This window comes from Meles meles, chromosome 2, assembly GCF_922984935.1.
Source record: "Meles meles chromosome 2, mMelMel3.1 paternal haplotype, whole genome shotgun sequence".
Classification (NCBI taxonomy): Eukaryota; Metazoa; Chordata; class Mammalia; order Carnivora; family Mustelidae; genus Meles; species Meles meles.
Window position 1 is genome coordinate 148,044,993 of NC_060067.1, and position 20,846 is coordinate 148,065,838.

At 37.3% G+C, this 20,846-nt stretch overlaps 1 protein-coding gene across 1 annotated transcript in view; it reads left to right on the forward strand.

Moving 5' to 3' along the window:
• The window catches only part of TTC29 (tetratricopeptide repeat domain 29), a 257,036-nt gene that overhangs the window by 69,225 nt on the left and 166,965 nt on the right, over positions 1-20,846 (forward strand). The window lies entirely within an intron of this gene.

The window sequence follows — 20,846 nt, forward strand, 5'->3', positions numbered from 1 at the left end:
TATAAGGATTGATATGCCAGCTTTCTTTTGGTGCCCATTAGCATGGTAAATTGTTTTCTATCCCCTCATTTTAAATCTGGAGGTGTCTTTGGGTCTAAAATGAGTCTCTTGCAGACAGCATATCGATAGGTGTTGTTTTTTTCCTCCAGTCTGATATCTTGTGTCTTTTGATGGGAGCATTTAGCACATCTACATCTAGGGTAACTATTGAGAGATATGAATTTAGTGTCATTGTATTGCCTATAAGGTGATTCTTACTGTGTATTCTCTCTGTCCCTTTCTGGTCTATGTTACTTTTAGGCTCTCTCTTTACTTAGAGGACCCCTTTCAATATTTCCTGTAGGGCTGGTTTGTTGTTTGCAAATTCTTTTAGTCTTTGTTTGTCCTGGAAGCTTTTTATCTCTTCTATTTTCAATGACAGCCTAGCTGGATATGGTATTCTTGGCTGCATATTTTTCTCATCTAGTGCTCTGAGTACATCATGCCAGTCCTTTCTGGCTTACCAGGTCTCTGTGTATAGGTCAGCTGCCAGTCTAATAATACTACCCTTGTAGGATACAAAGCTCTTGTCCTGAGCTGCTTTCAGGATTTTCTCTTTGTCTCTGAGCCTGGTAAGTTTTACTATTAGATGACAGGGTATTAAACTATTTTTATTGATTTTGAGGGGGGTTCTCTGTGCCTCCTGGGTTTTGGTGCCTGTTTCCTTCCCCAAATCAGGGAAGTTCTCTGCTATAATTTACTCCAATATACCTTCTGCCCCCCCTTCTTCTTCTGGGATCCCAATTATTCTAATATTGTTTCATCTTATGGTATCACTTATCCCTCAAATTCTCCCCTTGTGATCCAGTAGTTGTTTATCTCTCTTTTTCTCAGCTTCTTTATTTTCCATTATTTGGTCTATAACACTAATTCTCTCTTCTGCCTCATTTATCCTAGCAGTAAGAGCCTCCAGAGCCACCTCATTGATAGCCTTTTTGATTAAACTTGGTTAGATTTTAGTTCTTTTATTTCTCCAGAAAGGGATTCTCTAGGATCTTCTATCCTTTTTTCAAGCCCAGCTAGTATCTTAATAATCATCTATCTGAACTCTAGTTCTGACATCTGACTAATGTGCATATTGATTAGATCCCTGGTCATCGGTACTGCCTCTTGTTCTTCTTTTTTTGTGGTGAGTTTTTCCATTTTGTCATTTTGTCCAGAGAAGAATAGATGAATGAGAGAACAAAATGACAAAAAGGTAACAACCACCCCAGAAAAATATACTCTTCCAGAAAGTGGTCACTTTTCTGTTCATAGAATTGCTGCTATTCTTTTCTTCTATCTCCTGTTGAGTTTGTTGGTGTTCAGAATGGTTTGATAGCTATCTAGCTGAATTCCTGTGACCAGACAAAATTTAGGTCTCCTACTCCTCCATCCTCTTGCTCTTCCCCTCCAGAACAGGCTGTCTTCTAAGAAGAGAGGATAGTTTCCGTGTATGTAAGAGACACTTGCAGAGAAGTTCAGTGTAACTGGATTTGTTATAGTAATGGCATTTTAAGATGGTAAGTAAAATTCTTTCTTATTAAAGCTTCTGTGATAATTGTTGGAAGGATAATATAATCTCTTTCATTTAAACTAGTAGTCCAAGAATTTTGTGTTCCCTGATCAAATGCCAGCTCCATCATTTATTAGCTGTATAACCTTGAGTAAGTTACGTGTGTTTTATTCATTTGCACGTGGCTGTTTAATTTTCCTAACACTATTAATTAAAGATACTGTCATTTCCCCATCATATATTCTCAGCTCTTTGTTGTAATTTAATTGACCATATATGTGACCATATATGTGACATATATGTTTTTGGGCTCTCAGTTCTGTCCCTTTTATCTATGTGTCTATTTTTATGCTAACCATATTGTTTTAATTATGATAGCTTTGTAATATAGTTTGAAATTATGTTATGTGATGCTTCCAGTGTTGTTGTTCTTTCTCAAGATTGCTTTGACTATTTAGGGTCTCTTGTGGTTCCATACAAGTTTTAGGATTATTTGTTCTATTTCTGTGAAAAATGCCAGTGGGATTTTGATAGTGATTGCACTGAATCTGTAGATTGCAGTGGGCATTCTTGTCCTTTTCCTGATCTTAGTAGAAAAGTAATTGGCTTTTCACTGTTAACTGTGATGTTAGATGTGGGTTTGTCATATATGGCCTTTATTATGTTCAGAAACATTCATCCTATACCTGCTTTGTTGATAGTTTTTTATTATAAATGGATGTTGAATTTAGTCAAGATTTTTTTTCTGCATCTATTGAGATTATTATATGAATTTTTTTCTTCATTTTATTAATATGGTATGTCACATTGACTGATTTGTGAATATTGAACCATTCTTGCATCCCTGGAACAAATTGCAAATCCCACTTGATTTACTTATTGCTTTAACATATTGATGAATTTGGTTTGCTAGTATTTTGTTGAGGATTTTTGTATCTAAGTTCTCCAGGAATATTTTCTGTAATTTTCTTTTCTTGTGGCATCCTTCTCTGGTTCTAGTATTAAGATAATAATGACCTCATAAAATGAATTTGGAAGAGTTCCCTCCTCTTCTAGTCTTTGGAAGAGTTTGAGAAGAATTGATATTAATCCTTCTTTGAAAGGATTATTGATTTAATCTTACTAGTAAGATTCTGTTTATAGTTTGTATTTCATCATGATTTTGTCTTGATATGCTGTATATGCCTAGGAATTTATCCATTTCATCTAGGTTGTCCACCTTGTTGGCATATAATCATTCATAGTTCTCTCTTATGATCTTTTGTATACTGTGGTATCAGTTGTCATGTCTCTTCTTTCCTTTCTGATTTCATTTGAGTCATTTTTCTTTTATTCTTGGTGAGTCTACCTAAAAGGTTGTCAATTTTATTTATCTTTCCAAAGAACCGGCTTCTTTCTGGTCTATTTATTTCTGCTCTAATCTTTGTTATTTTTTTTAAAGATTTTATTTATTTATTTGACAGACAGAGATCACAAGTAGGCAGAGAAGCAGGCATAGAGAGAGAGGAGGAAGAAGGCTTCCTGCTGAGCAGAGAGACTGATGCGGGGCTCAATCCCAGGACCCTGGGATCATGACCCAAGCTGAAGGCAGAGGCTTTAACCCACTGAGCCACCCAGGTGCCCCATCTTTGTTATTTTCTTTCTGCTACTTATTTGGACTTTGTTCTTTTTCTAGCTCCTTGAGGTGTAAAGTTAGGTTGTTTATTTGAGACTTTTCTTGTTTCTTGAGATAGGCACTTATTGCTGTGAACATCCTTAGAACTGTTTTTGTTGCATTCCATAAATTTTGTTATATTACATTTTCATTTTTGTTTGCCTCAAAGTATTACTTGATTTCTCTTCTGATTTCTTTCCACAGAGGTTTTCGGTAAATGCTGTTTAATCTTCCAGTTTTCTTTATATAATTAATTTCTAGTGTCATGCCATTGTGGTCAGAAAAGGTGCTTGATATAATTTCATTCCTCTTAAATTTATTGAGACACATTTTACAGCCTAACATTTGATGTATCTTAGAAAATGTTTCATGTCCTTTCGCTTGAGAAGAATGTATATTCTGTTGCTTTGGGATGGAATGTTCTATAAATATCTGTTAAGTCCATCTGGTGCAATGTGTTATCTAAGGCCAAGTTTCCTTATTGATTTTCTGTCCGAATTGATGTAAGTGGGGTAGTAAAGTTCCCTACTCTTATTGTATTGCTATCTATTTCTCTCTTTAAGTATGTTAATATTTGCCTTATATATTTAGGTGCTCCTATGTTGGGTGCATAAATATTTATAACTATTTGTTGGATTGACCCCTTTATCATTATGTAATGCTCTTTCTGGTCTCTTATTACAGTCTTTGTTTTAAAGCCCGTTTTGTCTGTTATAAGTATAGCTCTTTCAACCTTGTTTTGTTTTCCATTTGCATGGAACACCTTTTCCATCTATTCACTTTCAGTCTACATATACTTACATCTAAAACAACCCTCATGAACAGCATATAGTTGGTGGTTTTTTGTTTGTTTTTTGTTTTTATCTGCTCAGTCAGTCTTTGTCTTCTGATTGGAGAATTTATTTCATTTACATTTAAAGTATGATTGATAGTTATGTGCTTATTGCCATTTTGTTAACTATTTTCTGGCCGGGTTTTTGTTTTTTGATTGTCGTTCACTTTTTACTTCAATTTGTATACTACTAATTCTTAGATCAATCTCACAAGAGAAAATTCTATTGGCAATTTCAAACCATATTTGCATTCATTACTCTTACTCATATTAACTACTATTTTTAGTTTAATGATTGACCTTATGGTGCCCTATTACATTAGACAGAGATTTCAGTTATTATAACCAATTGTGAACTATGCTTAGACTTACAGCACTATTGTTCATTACTTAATTTCTAAAACTAACTTTACAGTTAGTTCCCTATTTGTGTATGAGGACTAATGATAGCATTTCTGAAGTAAAATCAACACATATTATCTGAATTTCTGCCTGAAAATATAATTAAAAATATGAATCAGTAAAATAAAGGAAGTGGGGGTTAGTGGTTTGAGTAGAGGTTACAGAGTCATACTCCCTGAGTTTGATGTTCTTTCCCTCATAAGTTGAAATGTTCTTTTGTCTCGCTACTTTTATGATTTTTTTATTACTATGTTTTGCAAATTTAATTACAATATGTCTCGGTTTGGGTCTACTCTTGTTGATGTTGAGGGGAGTCCTCTGTGTCTCCTGGATCTGGACATCTGTTTTCCTTCCCCAGATTAGTTTTCTGCTATTGTTTCTTGAAATAAATATTTTGCCCCCTTTTCTCTCTCTTCTTCTGGGACTCCTATCATATGAATGTTACTAAGTTCTAAAGAGTCACTGAGTTCCCTAAATCTCTTCTCCAGCTGCAAATTCTTCTTTGTCTTTTGTTCAGATTTATTATTTTTCATATTTTGTCGTCCAGGTCACTAATTTGTTATTTTGCTTCTTCCAGTCTGCTGTCCATTGCATCAAGCCTGTTTCCAATCTCGTTTAATGCATTCTTCATCTCTGATTCTTTTTTAACTTTTTCATCTCTGTCATGGGATCTCACTGATGTCTTCTATTCTTTTCACAAGCCCAGTGAGTATTGTTGCTTTAAATTCTCCCTCATGTTCTCATTCTCAGACATGTTACTTATATTTGTTTCACAGATCTCTGGCCAAGGCCTTATCTTGTCTTTCAAATGGGATAAATTCCTCTGTTTTGGTATTTTGTCTAAGTCTCTGCCTTCTTCTCTGTGTTAGAAAAGCCAGTTATGCCACCAGCTCTTGAAAGTAATGGCCTTCTAAAGAAGAGGTCATGTAGTGTCCAGGGCCTGGCACTTCAGGGGTTGTCTCCCATGTGTCTTCTGTGCACTCTGCTGTTGTGTTTTGGTTGCTCTATTCTTCAGGTCAGTCATTCTGTTCTTTTCTTCTATATCTCTCTTGTGATTTGATGATGTTCCTTAGTGTTATATTTCAATTATTTATATGGTAGATAAAACCACTTCTTTAGGCTTGAAAAAGGGACCTGACATAAGAGATGAATCTTGTCATTCAACCCTGCTCCAGATCTTGGTTGATTCTTAAACCTTTGTGCTTATCCAAGCATCCTATTGTATATTTAATAGCTACTAGTATTTGAGGATGCCATGACCTGTCAGTGTTCCAAAGAGAAATATCTCAGTACTTTGGTTCAGGTTACCCAGAAGAAAGACCCTCAGGCATCAGCTTATTAAAGTATGCAAATATATATAGTCCTGTGGGACCACAGGCATAAATCTCCTGGCCCCCAGAAGAAGGCAATCTGAGGTGTCCCTTGGGGATCAGTTGCAAAAGTCAAGGCTCCAGACAAGTATATATACTCTTTTGTGGGAGATACCAGTGAGCTAAAGCAAGATAGAGGGAGAACACCAAGATGGTGTCCACAGCCTAAATTCCTTAAGAGCAGCTCCAAAGACCAATAGGTATGTGCCAAACCCGAAGCCTCCCCCTTAGCTCTGAAGCTCCAAGACAGGCAAAGATACCTTCTTCACAGAAAGACTGGAGGATGTGCCTCAGTCCACCTTTGCACAGTGTCCTGGGGGTGATAGACTGCCAAGAATTCTCTCTCCAATTGCTGTAGTCCCGAGGAATACAGGAACACAAGCTTCCCTGGTTACCAGAGCAAAGTAATCAAGAAACATCCCTTTGGTGGCAGCCACAAAAACTGGAGAACCAGGCATAAAAACTAGGGCACCAGACACATGTAAACCTCCTCTGCAGGAGACACTGGAACTCTGCGGTGCAGCAGGAGCTAATTCACAGAAATAGCACCCACCCTCTGAGGTCTCTGAAAGGATTACAGTCAGCCCTTAGAGTGTTATTAGAGGCCTGCCCCTCAGGCCACAGTCATGATGATAGCTAATAGGCCTCCACAGAAACACTGAGCTCCTGGGTCTGTTGCCTCTTGCTGTGCCCCTGGAGTTTTAACTCTCTAAGAACTCTTTGTTGATTATAGTCCTGTGGGACCCATGAGCATAAGCCCCACTGGCCACCATAGCCAGGTGATATAGAGGTGTCCCCTTGTCAGGCAGCAGCCACAAAAATCAGAACACCAAAGATGTGCAAAAGCTTCCTTCCAAGACCTACTGGTACTTTGGAACACAGCAGAGGGAGAACGTGAAGATTGTGCCTATCTGTCCCAGAGAGTATTCCAGCAGGCTCCTAGATGTGTGCTAAATTTGATGCCTGCCCCTCAGGGCAATGTTTTAATATAAACCAATGAACCTCCTTCACTTTAAGTCTGATTTTAAGGTCCTGATTGGCTGCCTCTGAGCTGGGCCCTGGGGTAAATACCAGTTTGCAAGTTCTTTAGGAGTGGATACTCAGATTGTTAGTCTTGTGGGTTTTTGAGATGAGGTCTCCATTGGTTTTCCAAGTTAGATGTTTGGGGGCTTGTCTCTCAAGTGCATATCTTAAAAGTTGAGAGGCCCAGTATGGGGTTTGAACCCTTTGCTCCTAAGGGAGACACTCTGGGTTTTGAGGTCTCCCGAAGTTGTGTGTTGGTTGCCATGCCAGGAGTCTAGTTTATGGCACGTTTGTGTCCCAGCCTCTCCTACCCACTTTGTTGTGGTTTCTTCTTGTTTGCCTGATGCATAGTCATCACTCAATCAGCTTTTAGGGTTTTTTGAGGTAATTATTTCATATGTAGCTATAGACTCATATGTCCCTGACAAGGGGTGAGTTTAGAATCTTCTCACATTGCTGTCTTGAACCTGAACCTCAAGGTGTTGATTCTCAACCTTCATACCTGTGGATGTGACCTTATTTGGAAACAGGTCTTTGGAAATGATCAAGTTAAGACACTATCATTAGGGTGAGCCCTAATCCAGTATGGCTGGTGTCCTTCTGAAAATGGGAAATTTGGCACAGAGAGTCATGTGTAGAGGGAAGATAATGTGAAGACTTGGGAGAATACTATCTATAAGCCAAGGAGTGTCTGAAGCTACCAGAAGCTAGGAAAGAGGCATGGAAAAGACTCCTTATCAGAAGGAACCAACTCTGGTGACATTTTAATTTCAATTTCCAGCCTCCAAAACTTTGAGAGAATATAGTCTGTTGTTTAAACTACCCAGTTTGTGATACTTTTTTATGGCATCCCTGGGAAATTAATGCAGTATTCAATATGGCGTCAGTCATTTTCCTAAAGTAGCAAAAGATGTTATTTCAGGAGCGGGGTGGGGGAGGAATAAAACAATGGTGGAGTGGTATAACTTGACACGTAAAGAATGTAGTGTTCCTTAATTTTAAACTCTGGTATATAAAAAACAATTATGTTGGGTCATGATCAATTGTATACTATCTAAAATAATACAAGGAGATTTTTTTAAAATTCCTTAATATCTTATATAAGCTATCATTTCCTACAGTTTGGGCTTTTTACCTTATTCTGTATTCCATTATAAATATGACTTCATCTGGTGAGTATTTTTTCCTTTGACATTTGAAGTGAAACTTACTACCAGAATATTCAATTCTCAAAAAAAAAAAAAAAGGTTAAGATACAATAATATCATCAAAGGTTTTAATATCATCAAAGATGCCACATCAAAATTAATAGAAATTTCATGGTAATTTCTTATTTGTCGGGGAATAATATTTGCCAGTTTATTAGAAAAACAACCTTAATAACTAAAAGAAATGCAAAGGATATATCAGTTTTTAGTGTGGTATTTTATTTTCTCTTTCATTTTATTAAAAATTAATAGAGATGTAAGCGCTGTTGAGAAGATTTAAAACCCATCAAATACACAAAATCTCAACTGAGGCGGCCTCTGGAGAAGGGTATGGATGATATGGAATGACAGGCAGACTCATTTTGCATCATACACCCTTTCGTACTGTTAGGATCAGCTACCTTGTGTGTTTTTTTTCAATGGGGGGGGACTAGATAATTTTAAAATTTTCATTGAATGAAAAAAGTACTGAAAAGAACAAAAGATTTTTACTCGAAGTCTTTTTCCAGGTTATCCCTATTGTTTCACTTGGAGGCAGGCTACTGTATGCAAATGAGGTAGCACTGAGGACAGTAACTTGGGTGGGGAATAGAAGGGCAGAATTGTTCTCTGGTGATTACTTTTTCCTAAGCATTTATGATTCCTAAACATTGATGTCAAAGAAGACATGTAATAAGAGTGGCACTAAGGGTCCAGAGAGCTTTCTATGGAATAACAAGTGGATATGTATTTCATAAATTGTAAATAGTCATCAGTTGTTTAAAACTGGGCTGAGAACTTATGTTGTTCAATTCCTGAAGATGAATGAATTTTAGAGTTATATTGGATCTTAGAAGTCATCTATTCCAGACCGTAACTTATTAGATGAAGAAGCTGGATAGAATAATTAAATAAATTTGCTGTGGCCAACTAGTTTCTTAATAGCAGGTGCTAGATTTCAATCCAGAGTTCCATATCTTTGTTGGTTCCCCCTATACCCTCTATGTCATACTCAACACAAATACCTATAAAGCTACCATTGCAATGCATGGTTCTTCAAACTGATTTAACAGCAACATCTAGACACACTTAGACTAAATAGAATGTATCTACAATGTACATATTGGCAGTAACAGGTAGAAAGGCATATTGTGTATGAAGTCCTTTTTCTCATGCATGAAGTAGGTTATATTACCCCCATTTCTGATTTGTAGAAACTAGGATTTTGAGAGGTTAAAGACAACTAAAGCATCTCAGGGCCAAGACAGGAGCCTCTATCTTTAGATTTTAGGTTCAGTGTTCTTCCTACTATCCTACCCTAACTCCCTGTACAAAGGTTTGCTTGGCAGAGACCTCTAAATTGACCTTCTGGATTTATTTTTTTCTTGATTTATTAAAATTACAATAAGAAAAGACTTCTGAAATAAAATTGTCCCTGAAAAAATTACGGATAAAAAAATTATATCTGCCATACATCAGCTTGTCCAACCATTTGCAACTTCATGGTCTTTTTCCCAGCCTTACCTTGCCCAGGATTCTCATTTGTTCAGTGAGAGTTCTATTCTAGCAGTGGGTACTAGCAACATGACCCCCTCATGACTTAATCTCCACTATCACTTTAGCCTATCCAGATTATACACGTAAAGGATGATTCTCTAAAAATCTAAATTCAGGTAGGCTAATACCATAGAGAGGCCTTCAAATACGGAAAGCAAAATGGGAGAGAAAACAAACAGTGAACTGACAGAACAGGCTAGTTTGGGTGGCTTTGCAATAGGGTTTTTCATCATAGGCTGAAATCCATGTGTGAGTTGGGCTGTTCAATAGTTGTGGGGCCAGGAAGGGCTCCTGGGTAGCTCAGTTTGTTAAGCATCCAACTCTTGATCTCAGCTCAATTCTTGATATCAGTGTTGTGAGTTCAAGCCCGACACTGGGCTCCATGCTGGGCATGAAGCCTACTTTAAAAAAAATAATAATATAATAATAATAATTGAGGGTGGGATAACCTAGAATGGGGGAAAACTAGAACCAGGGGAATATTTAAAGGGCATTACAACTCTTAAGGAGAGGGGGTTGTTCTGTTGGCTGAATAGATGGAAAGGATTTCCAGATACTACAGCAGGAGACACAGCATCAATATTCAAATATAGAGCAAGGATTTGGAAAAAGGAGAGAAAAAATGACTCTGTATGCAGTATATATAACAGAATTAGTAGCTATATTATACATAAAATATATATCAATTTGTAAAAAAAAATGTTAAGTGTAATATACAGGAAAAGGGATATAAACAGATAATTTACCAAACAAGAAATATGATATGGAATGGATATATAGCAAAATACCCAGCTTCTCTAAAAACCAATTTGAATAATTGTGAAATACCATTTAACACTTTTTTTTTATGTTTTATTTATTTGACAGAGAGAAATCAAAACTAGGCAGAGAGGCAGGCAGAGAGAGAGGAGGAATCAGGCTCCCTGCGAGGCAGAGAGCCCGATGCGGGGCTCGATCCCAGGACGCTGGGATCATGACCTGAGCCGAAGGCAGAGGCTTTAACCCACTGAGCCACCCAGGGGCCCCCCTTAACACTTCTTAAAATACAAAAAAAAAAAAAAGTCATGATTTTTCAAAGGAATACTTATGTATATTGCTAGCAATAAGGTGTAAATCATTTAAATGGTTCTGGAAAATAATATGGCAAATGCATAGCAACTATGAAATTTTCCATACCTTTTTATCTATTAATGACACTTCCAGAAGTTAAAAAAAAAGTTTTAAGGGTGCCTAGGTGACTCAGTCTAAGCGTCTGCCTTCAGCTCAGGTCATGATCCCAGGATCCTGGGATGGAGTCCCTGCTCAGCGGGGAGCTTGCTTCTCCCTCTCCTTCTGCCCCTCCCCCTGCTTATGCGCGCGCGCTCTCTCTCTCTCTCTCTCACTCTTTCTCTCTCAAATAAATAATCTTAAAATAAATAAATACATAAACAAAAATTTAAAGATAGAAAAATACATGAAAGGGCGCCTGGGTGACTCAGTGGGTTAAGCCTCTGCCTTCGGCTCAGGTCATGATCCCAGAGTCCGGGGATTGAGTCCCACATCGGGCTCTCTGCTCAGCAGGGAGCCTGCTTCCTCCTCTCTCTGTCTCTCTCTCTCTGCCTACTTGTGATCTCTCTCTGTCAAATAAATAAAATCTTTAAAAAAAAAAGAAAAATACATGAAAGTGTTCATCAAAATATCATTTGAAATGGAAAATTAATCTCAGTATCTGAGCACTAGACAGGTGATTAAAGTATACATCCATTCCCCTCTTGAAAAAATGTTATGTAGACTTTTAAAATGCTATTATGAAAATATGTAATATGGAAATTATGGTTGTAATAAAATAATTTAGATAAGTAGAAAAATTTCATTCATCTCTTCACCACTGGTCAAAATTATACATGGATATAAAAAAGGAGTAGAATTAAAGCTGGCCAAAATAAAACATTTTGATTGATTAATGCTATTATTATTTGCAAACTTTCAGATTTTTCATTGTAATGTTTTATTTACACTGATGTAATATTTTTGCCCTTAAAATAAGTAAAACATATATTGCATTACATTGCATTGTATCTTTCGTTGAATATCACCTCTGTTTTTTAATTACATTTTCAACATTCTTTTGGTCAGTGTTAGGAGCATTAAGTATCTCAGTTTGCCTGGGGCTAAGGGAGTCCCCTGGACTTGAGACTTTCGCCGCCTGAGCTGTAAAATCCCAGACAGACCTGAATGAATTGGTCACCCTAGATAATAGTGAACGTCAAAATTTTCTTTTGTCTTTCTAGACCTAGCATTTTATTCGTGGACTAAGCAATAGTTGAGAATATAATGTCTTTGTTATTTGCTATTAATAGATTTTGACTGGCGTAATATGGTTATCTTGGATTTTAAACGACTTGTATTTTCTGTTTAAATTGCTATCACATTTGAAAATTTGTAATGACAGGACCTCTGTTGCATATAGAATACCGTAAGAGAAAACAGTACTAGAAGCGACAAAGGACATCTCATTCAATGTTTCTCTTTGAAAATAGATTCACTGGTGGGCACTGTGGATATTTTGAAGGGAAAACAAACAAACAAACAAACAAAAACAACCCCGGCAAAATTTCCCAGTGGCTGCTGCTGATTTACAACCCGAGTTCTGTGTTGGTTCTCCCATGGGGATCTTTAAGGCTTAGTACCCTTCTCCCTCTGCTCACACCTTTGGTACAACTTCACAAGTTCACTGGGGCTTTTTTTCCTCTTAATAGTTAAAAAATAAATCCTATTTGTTTGTTTCCCTCTTCTTTTAAACTGCTTCTAAATTTGCATCTTAAATGTCCCTTGGGAGAAAACTTTTCCAAATAGAGCCTTTGGAAGAGCCATACATTATTGTATTCAGGTTTCCTAGTACCAATATGAAGTAAAGCCAGTCCAAAGAGTGTGTAAGTATGAACACTGACTGATTACTCCAACACCTCTCTCCCCACTGCAGGTCTGTCGACACCGTTTTCCGTTAATCTCTTGTGTGGTTGCAATCTCTTCCTACTTCTACCACTGCATTTTTGGAGTATATTCCAAGAATGGGTTTTAAAAATGGGCACTACGATAGATTTTCAAAGGTGCATCTGACTGGATCAGTATTAGAAACTGAGTCACTTTATATTTGAGTAAAAGCGAATTTAATAATTAAAGTGTTTTTTTTTTTTCCAGAAGTTAAGTGAATTAGCATTGCTATTTCTATATAAATTAATTGTCACTTTTCAGGGCATGTCAGTTTATTCTCCATCTACTATGTGTACATGTTCATAAGACCTTATAGTATTTAATGAAGAGATCCTTTTTAAGTATTGATAGCCACAAGAAAATTATACCATCTTTGATCTGTGTTAAAGAATCAAAGTCCAAGATCTTTGAATGGAACTTAGAATAAAAATGTAATTAGGTTACATCCCTGAAGTCTGATATATCTTTAAACAAGACTGCAAATGAAACTTTATTAGAGCTTCAAATGAATTATTTCATTGCCTTTTTTTTAAATTCATTTTCTTCCCCTTCTCTTTCATGTCTGTGTTACTGACATTGCTGCTGTATTTTACCTATCCTTTTCAGGGTGTTTTAATTATTTACTGCTTAACGAGTAGCACAGAGAGGAAGCCTCATTCAGAGGTGCTCTGCAGCTGCAGCGGGTTTTTCTTTTTCAAAGCTTTGCAAGGAGGTCTCGTACAGCTGCACCGAGCCGACAGGTCTTTGCCACACTGAATAAACCGTTCTGGAGGCAGTGTTTCCTCTTGAGTGGCTGAGATGAGGCTCTGCCCTAGAAACATCGCTTCAGAGGTAGCCCTGACCAAGGGCGACACAGGTGCTGGATGAAAGTCGGATGTGAGCCGTTGCACTCGTGCCTTAAGTGGCTCTTCATACTGAAGAAGTGACACTGTTCCCTTGAGTTTTTAGTTTTAAAGCATTCCATGAGGCAGGCGCAGTCACATTCCCTCCAAATGGTAAATCTAAAACAAAACAAAAAACAAAACCCGAAAAGAGAAAAGGGCACGAGAAGTTTCTAAATGCCTAGGAAGCACCAGGCACCCTGTACGGTGCCTCAGCTGTTTTAATGCCCTTTATAGCCACACCCCGATCCTGGCATTGTTACTTACGGAAATGGTGTGGATGGTCCCGTTATGTAATGGTGTTCAGGTTCAAACCTTATTCTCTGCCTTTAAGGTCAGACGTTGGACACAGTTTCTAAAAAGGGGTTACTTGAGAGAGTGAGGTCACTTGAGTGGGCCTTGGGTGGGCCTTAGCTCTGCCACCTGCTTGGTGTGGGCAGAGGAAGAGGACCCCTGAGGCTCATTTTCCTCATCTCTAGAATATAGATACTAATACACACATATATAGCAGCTACTGTCGTGTGAGGCTCACAGTGAGCTCTCAGCTGACTTTGTTTTCCTCTCTCCATACTCACCTGAATAGGTTATTTTCAGTTTGTTAGGTTTTCGTAATACCCCAAAGAGCACATGCTTATTGTCAATCGAAACAACGACGTACTGAGGAGACGTTAATACTCCCCTCACTCACCTCCACCCTCTGTAAGTTAATCAGTACTGGTACTTTGGTATATATGCTTCCATACTTTTCTCTTTGCCCATATCAACATATACACACAATCAGAATGTGGTTTAAAATGATGTTTAAAATGATGAACAATATATAATTCAAGTAAGAATTACATTATTGATTAAGTCCAATGCAATATCATTCATTAGTTGATCTATGTCAATACTGACGTAATTGCTCCTCAGACTTTTATGCTTGTCAACACTTTTTACTTGGTATTTTAAGATGAGGTGGCAACCATTTAGGTAAAACAATTTATTATACAAGGGAAATAGTAAACTTTGTACACTCTACAATGGCTAGCATTTAGTCCTATTGTTTTACATTATACAAGTGCTTTCCATTTTTAAAAATTATTTAAGGAATTTTGACACACACATTTGAGAACAAAGTTGCCTAATGCATAATCTTTGGAAATTGCAAAGCTTAGATAGAACCCAACTATCTGAGGTTTATTACAGCATAAGGCAGTCAAGCTTGTATACCATTTCCATCATAGACCACAGTTCGCCTATCTAAAATTAAAGAAAAAAACAATAATTGTATTAATCTCTTCAGAATATTTTAGAAGTGCAAGCAAATCTTCTGGATTTTAAAAATTAACTTACTAGTGGGTGCTTGAGTGACTTAGTCAGAGTTAAGTGCCCAACCCTTGATTTCAGCTCAGGTCTTGATCTCAGAGTCCTGAGATCGAGTCCTGCATTGAGCACAGCGTCGGGCTTCGTACCAAGCGTGGAGCCTGCTTAAGATTCTCTCTCTCTTTCTCCCTGTGTCCCACCCTTCTCTCTCTCTCCCACACTAAAACAAAACAAAACAAAACAAAACATTAATTCATTAGTATTGTCAACATCATTGATAGACCCTTGATAAATTTCTCCCGAACCTGTCTTCCTGGGATCGTCTTCATTGCCTGGTTTAGTGACTCATATTTTTTAATGGAGGTATTTTAGCATTCCTGCAATGTCCATCTGAAATTTTTGTTTAAAATGATAAATTATTCCATTTTTAGAAATAGCATCTTAAGTTTCTTCTAAGTATCCCAAAGTAGCTACTCAAAAGTTATGGGCACATTTTCCTCCTGGTTTATTAGGGATGCTGTTGAGTTACAGAACAAAATCTTTGTTTTCTAGCATTCTATCTTGCAGTGGTGTGCATTGGGTTACAGTCAGAACAAATCTCCTCTGACAAGAGATAAACCCTTGCAAATGATAGTTTCCATTAGGAAGTGTGACAAGCCCTTAACTATTTCAGCATGTATAGCCATTATAATTATCATAATTGAATGTAAAAACCTAAAGATAATATAAATTGTTCATGCAGTTAAACTGAAATGGAAAGCAATGTCTTTTGTTTTTACAAAAGAGCGATAACATTTTTCTCTTTTTGCTGCTGTTCAATATTGCTCCTAGCAGATTTTATGTCTACATTGTATGGAATAGTAACTTGATGCCAAAGATGTCCAGTAGCTCCAGATTAAAATGTAATATAACATACATAAAGCTTTATTGTTCCTTTAGGTTGTTGTTTTAAGCTAAAGTGGAATATTTCCCTAAATTCCTCAACAAATGTGCACAGTTTACCACTAAATATGCTTAAGACTTATACCAGTGCTGCTGAAGAAATAGGCCTTATGGACCTGTCAAATTATTTTCATGCAATTGTTTCTGGAGCATTATTTTTACTGGCAAATGTACAAGTTGATAGAAAAGGAAATAATTAGCTACTTTCAGAATTGCTGATGCATGGAACTAAAGGAGGCCAGTCTGTGCATCTTAGAGATTGTGACATTTTAAATTACCTGAATAATACTGGGAGCCATCTTTGGATATAATTAACACCTTGCCTAATTACTGTCAGGTCTAGACAGAGTCACACTTTATTTATGAAATTATTATTTTATTCACACTTGCTTTCACCCTTATTATATTGCAAAGTTTAGATTTGTGTGCTGTTTTCTTAAGTGGAGCAACTTCTTTTTTTTTTTTCTTTTTTCTTTTCCCTCCCCCTTCAAGTAATCAATGCACTGCTGAATGAGTTCATTTTAATGCACTCAATCATGCCTCTAATGTTCGTAGCTTACGGGCGCAAGCATCAGTAATGCAGGAATGTTATATGGCTTTAGTTTGGGCCATTTCATAAAATATTCATGGAATCAAAAATGTGCATCAAAATAGCGGCTGGGAGAATTACATTTATGTTCCTGCTTTTATGGCAGCTTCACATTTAAACCCATTTGTGTTAATATCTAGTCAATCTTCCTACTTTAAAAAAAAACTAAAATGGGAGAGATCATATACATTCTCTTTTGCTTAATATTTGTTCTAGACATCTGCTGTGATACAACAAATATCTATAAACTTTCAGAGATGTTGTGCAGGGAAGAGGGGTAAGCAACAATTTGGATAATACCCAAATATATAAAATCTTATTTTCTCTACATAGCGTTTGTCTTAACATCCTACCAAGCATTTTGCAGTTTACCACATTGTTTGGGTTTTGTTTGTATTTTTTAAATAAATGGATGGATTTCTTGGATGTGTGGGCTTTAGGTAAAGTGAATCTACTTTGTAAGAGTTTTCTTTTAAGAGTGCACTTTCCTTCAGGTGAAAAGCTGTAAATGCATACCAACATCCCTATTGTTTATGTAGATGTCCTGTAATTATTTCTAAGACAAACAAACAAAAACCTCAGAACCGAGGTTTAGTATACTTCCATCCATACCAGGAGACTCTTGTTTTACGCACTTGTCAGTGTATCTCCTAAGTGCTTTCTGGTAGCACCTTGTATTATTGAGTGAAATGATTTCTGATGGTCTTGGTGGAGGACTTGACTCCCTCCCACGAAACATTTTTGGCTCCATTTTCTTCCTCGATTCACTTGAAATATTAGTGAGGTCTCTGGATTTTTGCTTCACATAGAACCATGCGTTCCAGGCACTTAGTTGGCCTAGTTGCCTTTACGGAGGTTACTCCCGAGACCTTTGTTATCAGGGGATGATGAAGATTTGCTTGTAATTCCTCCTGCAACTTGAGAAAGCTCACATGCCCCCAGAGACCTTTCCCATGGATGAATATTCCTGAGAGCTTCTCTTTTCTCTCTCATTTTCAGTTAACTTTTATTTTTGTGGTACCTTGTTGTAATCCTCTCTGCCCTCTTCTTCAATGGAAAACAATGTTACCACGTGACACTTCCAGAGAAGGACAGTTGTCTAGACACTTGTCCTTCCACAAAATTCGTTGTCAGATCTGGAAACCTCACCTGGTTCTGGTATTTTAAAGTTTCTTTGGTGACAAAGAGTAGACTATATATGAACACTTTAAAGAAGTTACAACGGGATGCTGTGAGCCAAAATACCGGTTCGTGATTTTCATTTATTTTTACATTTAGCTTTGTCAAAATGACCATTATAATGATGGCCTTTTGTAATATTTCTCTCAAGTATATTAAATTTAAGTTTTTTCAGATAAAACAGGATACATTATGTCTTAACAAATATTTAGTCTTAATACTAATATCAGTCTTTACCCAGAAAGTAAGAAAATCTTTGAAATTCTACACATAATTGAAAATATAAATTAAATGGAAATCATTCCATTGTTAATCATGCTTAAAGGGAAATACTTGCATATTTAAATTACTATGCTCCCTCCATAGTATAGGCTATATTTTAATATTTTAAAATCAAATATACCATATTATAATATGTGCTTTCAATTCTGACCAGCCTTCAGAAAGTGTAGCCAAGTCATTTGTGTGCTTATGATTATTTGGATCAAAACCTTGCTGACTTCTGTACTCATCTGTTTGCCACCAAATAAGTTTAGAAATACATTTTTTTACATCTGAGAAAGACTGGAAACACTACTGTCTGTGTTTAGGCACCTCGGTTTAAAATCGAATCCCCGGTGGCCTCATCTGTGGCAATGTGGTTAAGGAAGGGAAAGTGAATCCTAGATGTGGCCACAGCTCACTAAGTCTGGGACACCCTAGGAATTCCAGGAGTCCCACGGATGTCACCACATGCTTTATGGGAAAGTAGGGAATTTAGATGCAGGATGCATAGCTGGTTATACATCAGGCTCCTTCAGAAAGACCAATCAGAAGCACATTAGGGGCTAATATCTGTGCTTTTATGTTAGAAATTACCTGCAATTTCCTGAATAGAGTCAAAGAGTTATAGAACTGGAAGAGACTGGAAATCATATAGCTCTAACATTGTTTTTAACTTGAGAGATTTATGTCCGGAGAATGGAACTTACTTCACCCTTGTTCCTGAGGCTTGGTTTGTTGACCAGCACCTGGGGTGGTGGAACCAAGAAGCATGGGATTTTTATGATCTTGGATTTAAATCCTAAACATCACTTTTTAGCTATTTAAGTCATTTAACCTTTGTGAGCCTCAATTTTCTCTTTAATGTAAAAGTTATGATAATATATACTTCATCCGTTTTGGCAAGGTTAAGTAAGATAATGTACGGGGGAAAAACCCTCCATCTTCATGAGCATCCAGTAGGCCTTCGGGAAAGAGTAGTACCTTGTTCTCTTTCTCCCCAGCATCTTGGACCAGGCTCCTTTCTCATGAGAAACCTTAAGTTTACTCTTCTGAGAGCCAAACCTTGGCCAATAATCATGAGCTAAGTAAGACACTGATATGAGCCCTCAAAGCTTTAGTAAAAAATCAAAGTTAACCTTATTCCAAGGTTGCTGGCTATATAACCAACTGAAAACAATGTCCCTGAAACCCCCTGTATTTCATTTCTGCTTAGACAGCCTGTCCAGGATGCTCAATAGCGCCTGTAACCCGGAGAGGAATCTGGCTGTTAGGGAATACAAACCCCACCTTTTCTCCACTCTTCCTCACCTTCATCCCTTTCTCCATTTCTCTCTACCTCTCCTTTCCCTACTTTCTACCCTTCCCTTCCTCTCCCTGCCTCTTCTTTCTGCTCCCAGGTAGACCAGATCTTGGACATGGCCATCCGTTCTCATAATACTATTTACATCTTTCTGCCTCATTTGCATCTCATTGTAATTAGTTGGGTTATCCAGAGCTTCACCTCCTGGCTCTCCTCCTGGAATTGTGAGTGAATCTGTTATTTTACAGCACACCTTTGGACCCTCTTTCCATCTGGCTATTGTGTGTAACCACAGATGCCATTAGGTCCTTCCTAGTCTCCTTACAGTCCCATTTCTTTTTTTTTCTTTCTGGAGCGAACTGGTTTACTCACCGTTCCCTGTATCTATCTTTCCCTATTCACATGGCCAAAGAGAAATATGTACCTGTACTTTATGAGTAGACGGATGCTGGATGGGAAGGAAAAAAAAAGAACTCTGGTATACATCTTTCTAGGAATACAGAGCTATACTTTACAGGCAGAAATATAGTTAACAGAGGAAACATAACACACATATATGTCAGTGCTCCATTTGAGTTTTTAAAAAAAACGAGGGTCATGGGTATTTGAAGAAAGGTGTTTCTGGTGAGAGGTGCTACAGGAAAGAGATGAGAAAGTATGCCTGCTATTGTGGGAAGTAAGAGAAAAATTGTGAGTTAAATGTGAAGATAGAACAGTGAACTTCAACCTTAAGTATTTGCATCAAAATGAAAAAAGATTGGGATTATTTTAAAATAGCCTCTATCATATATTTTTATTACAAAATAAACATATTTTGATGATAGAAACATTAGAAAATGCCAATAATCAGAAAAGAGATAGAAACCATCAGTCAACCAAGTAACGCTGATCATGCTTTGTAAATGTTTTCTGTTTTCCAATATTTTCACTTACCACAAACACCTGTCCATGTAATGAAATATTCTTGTATAGTATCATATTTATGGCTCTGTAGTCTTGTATCATGTGAAAATTTCATAAGATAAGTTTCTAAATGTCTCTGCTGTACACATTCCCCTCTCTGTGTGTAGCCCAACAGCTATGCCCTCCTGCATGGTGCAACAGGGGCTCAGACTGCCCATGTCTCTACTCAGTGTTTTTACAGGTTATTTGCTGATTATCTACCTCTGTTTATTGTATTTCTCTGTGAATGCTGTTCTTACTTATGTGTATATACTTCACTACTTCAGTACTAATTTTGACATCAAATTCAGGGCAAAAATAGGGGGAAATTATATGGAAGAGCCACGGCAGCGGCTGCCATACCCTATATTATCTAACCTGTGATACCTAATGAAACCTATTTGAGAAAATATGTTGAACCTGATAAGACTTGCAGAGGTAAATTTAATCAGCCATGGTAACAGTGTCATAAAGACTCAACTACATTTTTTGCAGGAAGAATAAGTTATGCTTAGAGAATACTGTGTTCAGGTATTAAACATATATTGATCCATTTCTCACAATAACACCTTGAATAGTGTACACTATCATCCTATTTTGTAAAAGAATATTGTAAAAGAATTAAACTCATGCACAGAAAGGGTAGTAATTAGCCTGAGGCTGAACAGCAGAAAGGGTAAAGCTGGGATAAGCACCCAAGCTGCGTGCTTGGAGCCGGCACCAGTCTTAACCACTACTATTGGAATGCCCACAAACAAGTGCCTTCCCAGTTGATTTCAGTGTAGGTAATTCCCAGTACCGTGAAAGCGTATTTACACTGCAGAGTACTGTGAGGATTTTCACAAGGCGGGTCACACATAGAATGCAGTCCACAGCGTGGAACTGCACACTACTCTTCCGGAAACGGGCTTG